Here is a 5,120-nt window from a genome sequence, read left to right as displayed (position 1 = left end):
GGGGGGGAGTGACTGCGGGGGTGGGATTTTTTTTCTTCGAAAAGGAGGTTATCCCCGGCCTCTGCATCAGAAAGATGCATGCGGCCATCTTATTAATAAAAGCAAATAGTCTGACGAAGTCAACCATCTCATAATATAAAAGATCACTCATCAAGAGCTAACTGAAAGAGATCAGAATAGCCACAAACGGCATAGAAAAAGAGATAGGAAACTAGCGGGGGTGGGATTTGAGGGACAGAAAGATAGGGTTCAATTGTGAAAATGGGTTGTGGCCCAATACTAGCCTGCAAGCTGTTTCATTTCATTTCTTTTCTTTTTGAGCCGCCCGAGTTAATTTTTGTAGGCGATTTGCTTTTAATAACCGTCTCGGTGAAAAATAAAACCATGTGGTAGGGTTATTACAGGCGGCTCTGTTCATTTGGGACACAAATGCCCGTTTTAACTAGTGTTGCTAGTATAAATCGGGTCTTTTGTTTTGTCTGGATTCTCAAGAAATTATATGTTCAGTAGGCTCTTGGGCGTCAGAAATATTTACTAATATTGCGATGATTAATACACATGGTTAATATGTGGTGAATTTCTTACTCACCATTCTTAATTACATTTGTCAAAAATTTATTACATTCGGTTTTTGTTCAATGTGATGTAACTAGTAAAAGAGTTTCACTTTGATGCATGAGCAACGAATGGAAACGTTTGAAAGGATAAACACAAATTTACAGCGCCACCAATCTAATTACTCCTACGTACGTCTTACAGTATATATAGGTCGAGTCTGAGAGAGAAACAAATCAGACGACGACGACCATGGCTGCTTTCCAAGCTCTCTCCTCCGCCCTCGTCCTCCTGCTCCTCGCGCAGCATGCGCGCACGGCGAGGGCGAGCACGCTGGAGGACACGTGCACGCTCGTCGCCACCGGCTCCTGGGAGGCCGCGCACGACTACGACTTGTGCGTGAAGACGCTGGGGGCGGACCCGGCGAGTGCGACGGCCGACGAACTTGGCCTCGTCGTCATCGCGGTGAGGATCGCCGGGGCGACCGCCAAGGCCACCGGCGACCGCATCGCCCGGCTGCAGGCCGCCGAGACGTCGCCCCGGTGGCGGCTGGTTCTGGAACAGTGCGCTAAGGACTACGCCTTGACCGTGCGCCGGCTGGGGCGCGCCGCCAGGGACTTGGCCGCAGGCGGGGACGAGGACATGCTGAGGGAGGCGGCCACCCTGCTGGAGCAGGTTCGTGGGACGCCGGTGCGCTGCGACAAGGCGTTCCTCTTCCGGGCCGGCGAGAGGACGCCGCTGACCGACGCAGACCACGAGCTCAACGGCGTGAGCTGGCTGGCGTTGAAAATCTTGCGGCATTGCTTAAACAACGGGGCAAAATGAGCGAGTAGCACGAGGCCTTCTTCTACCTCCGGAAGAAAAATGATCATCTTTCCGGACAGCAAAACTTGTGATGTGCAACAATATAATGAGTAATAATATAACTTGACAATTTCCAATGGAGATTGTAGAACGCTGTGGTCTTATCAGTATTTATTTATTTCAAAAATGACGCTGAAGATTTTCTCTGATTCACAAAAGTTCATTCAGATCAGGCGAGGAAGGTTACCGCTTGATTTTCACTGACAATTAGCTTTTTGATTGATTAATGGGTAGTGGAATGGGATTAGGGATCGCAATTTACAAACAACTCAAAAACGCTAAAAGTAACAAAAATATGAGTTGCACTTGGGTACGTGGTTGAAAAGAATCATTGAAATGCTTAATTATGCCTCCCAAAGAGGCCTACCCGCATTTTCATTGAAGGGAAAATGTTCCAGAATCTGGGGGTTTCATTTTTTTTTTAATGTTGGCAGGAAAACTGCCAAATTCATTGATGAGAAGAAGGTGTTACAAGAGTCCTCAAAGGAGGAAAGCACCACAAAGGCAGCGCAAAAAGAAAAGAAAGAAAATGACACGTCGGCAGCACCACAAACCCAAGCTCTACCATCAAACGCGAACACCATCAGAACCCCTCGGCGGGATCACCAAGGTGACGCCTCTAAGGAGGAAAACGAAGTTGAGGACTCCACCGTCACCCGATCTGGCACTGCCCGATCTTAGGTTTTCACCCGAAGATCTCACGCTATTGGGAAGGAAGGGAACGGCTCCACAACGATACCTCCAAAGAGGAAGACGACATCCGTGGACGCCGTTACCGCCGGCAACGACAGGGTCGATGCATGATTTTCGCCCGGAGCCGAGTCTTTCACCAACAATCCAAGGATCTGAGGCCACCAGCGCCACAGTGCAACATGAGCCCAAAGCAAACACTACTAGAGATGAATTGGGCAAGCCGCACGCAGGAACTCGGCGAGCACATGCCAACCCGACCGGTCCGCACCGCCGCTCGCAGGCCCTGGGCGATCCAATCCAGATGTGGCCATCCTCTACCTCCGCGCGCAGACCTAGGCGATCCTCCGCACCGTAGCGCACAGGAAACGGGGTTTCATCACCTGCTACTATAACTGTTGTGTGTAAACATGAGAGGTGCGCCTCTCATTACATCTCACTAGTTGAGTGCCCGTGCATTGCCACGGGTTAAAAAATGCTTTAACAAGAGAAAATAATGTTAACCCACCCCTATTTACTAATAAATAAAAATCAGGTGTAAATGTTCACAAAACGCCTCCCTAACTCCGATCCCCTCTATTCTCAGGATTGATGATATTCTTGAATCATTTAAAAGCAACTTCAACGTGGTGACCCAAACGTGCAGCTCACTATGCATTTCTGAATGTCGGGAAAAATAATCAGTAGTTTATTATTTGAGATTATCAAGACATTTATTAAGAGTTTTGCAATTGTAAATGATGGGCATTATTACCACCTAGTCTATAGCATACCTTCCACCTAAATTGTTGTCCTCAAGAAATTATTATGAACAAATCATAAAAGAATATATCTGCAAACAGAGAGTAATGCAAGTACCATCACAATGGAACAATTAAGGATATGAACGAATACCTTGTGTTAACTATTCAAAAATTACAAAGGATTATATGCAATTCATAAATAGTAGTCACCAAGAGTTGTTATTCTGAAAATTAAGTGGACTGCATTTTATTTCTCTATAGGAAAGACATTTGAACTTATACAGACTAAAATGCCGCCGAAGACTGCCATCACCTCACAAGCTATATGGATTTGAATCATCCACGAGGTCAAAGAAATTGCCATAAAAAAATATAAAAATACACAGAACTACCTACTTGATAACAACACAAAAATAATATTGGAACACTTTAACACAAAGCCACACAGATCATGAGTGCATTCACATCAGTAAATAAAATTACTTAAAGCATGATCATAGTTACAGCATGAACAAGAAATGTAGTCGTATCAATTAGGTGCAGAGCCGTTAGATCAGAAGAACACGACCAAGAACCATGTGTGTAACACTTAAAATCAATATAGTACATGTATATGAAATCCAATCCATATTACAATACATCATAGCATGTATATACAAGCAAGGAAGTGAAAGAGAAGTCAATACTTGTCAGGAACAGATAAGACAACGAACGGTAAGGGCAGAGCTACAGAGGTTATGAGGGTATATGCGACAAGGTGCATGAGAGGAATACCATGATATTTACTTTAACTTGCAGATCTCCCATCCACTTTAGTGTACAACAGCCAAAGCACTAAGAACGAGAAAACATTCATTCCCTGCGTCTCCTATCTGGTCGCTGCCACCGTTGTTAACCTTGCTCCAGTAAATCTCTCCTCCCATGGCTCACATTTTCTTCAGCTCGTCCTCAGTCTATGTAGTACCAGATCAATGGCTTCCCAAAGAGTATACAACAAAACCATCAGTTAACTACTTTACATCGGTAAAGAAGTATAACCAGTGGAAACTCAATGTATTGATGGCGTATCTTCATGAGGTAGGCAGAGGAGAGGCCTAACATGGCGAAGAACCTTGCCATTGACACCTTTGACATGACCATCTCCGTCTAAAAGGGGAAACATCGACATGGCAACCCGTCAAGTAGCATTAAGAAGCTAGCATTCTAGGCTCCGGCCTTGTGTCAAACATTTAAATTATGAACAATGACAATTTCATCTCACAATCAATATCTGCAGTTTTTAGACGTGGAAAAGAAAGAAAAAGAGAGAGAATCACTTACATAACATCATGCAAACAGAGGTAAATAATCATTAGCAAAAAAATTCTGAACACTTACATAACTATGAAGCTTTCTTGAATGATTTCTCTCTAGCCTTTGAGAGGAAAAGCAGGATAACGAAAAGTCAGTACGAGCCTTGAAATCACACATCAATTTCTAACTAAAGGCATGAAAAGCTAAGCATTTAAATCTTCTTGTATAGGTAACTCATTATTTATTATTAAGTAACATCAGGTTGTAAAGATGGTTCTAGGGTTATTCTTACAGTTCTGCATTATAGAAAATTATTTCGCAAATATGGAACTTCCCTTGTACAACAGTCAGTTTTAATGTTGGGTAGATATCCAAACCAAAAAAATGGAAGCCAAACACAAGGATTTACTCCAACTTCTTCCTGTAATCCAGAAGCAGTCGCTGAACAATGCAACATGAGCATCACACGAAGGACAAATAGTAAATTGTTAAGGAAAAAAGGGGCATCAAATTATAAAAAAATTCAACAATTAAAACATGGTAAAACCACACACAAAATTAGTTCTAATTATGTTCCACACAAAATATTAGTTCTAGTTATGTCCCATCAGCAAGAAAAGTGCATATAGAGGTAAGTCGTATCTGGGGATCAAGAACATATGGAAGCATTATCAGTTTATCACTAAACCCAAATATGCAATCATGTGTTTTTTCTTCCTGTCCTACTTCAACCTCAATGACTCCATTGGAGTAAAGATCTGCCAAAAAAATGCGGCGGCTGATAATTTAACACCACCACAACTACCAAATCAAATCGAACTGAACCAAATCAAATAAGTCCAAGTTGTTCCAAAGCCAGGAATGTGCATGACGGTGGATGACCTCCAAAACAAGCAGACTCTGCTCGTCAGCCACCACCGTCTTCGAAGCTCCTCACCGGCAGAGTGCGTCACCTCCACAACATCTGGCGTCACC

At 43.5% G+C, this 5,120-nt stretch overlaps 1 pseudogene; it reads left to right on the top strand.

The window, feature by feature from the left end:
- Positions 1-807: 807 nt before the first annotated feature.
- Positions 808-1,297, top strand: LOC119357477 (annotated as a pseudogene).
- Positions 1,298-5,120: the final 3,823 nt, after the last annotated feature.

This window comes from Triticum dicoccoides, chromosome 2A, assembly GCF_002162155.2.
Source record: "Triticum dicoccoides isolate Atlit2015 ecotype Zavitan chromosome 2A, WEW_v2.0, whole genome shotgun sequence".
NCBI lineage: Eukaryota > Viridiplantae > Streptophyta > Magnoliopsida > Poales > Poaceae > Triticum > Triticum dicoccoides.
The sequence above is the reverse complement of the archived record's forward strand: the minus strand, read 5'-3'. Positions and strand labels throughout refer to the sequence as shown.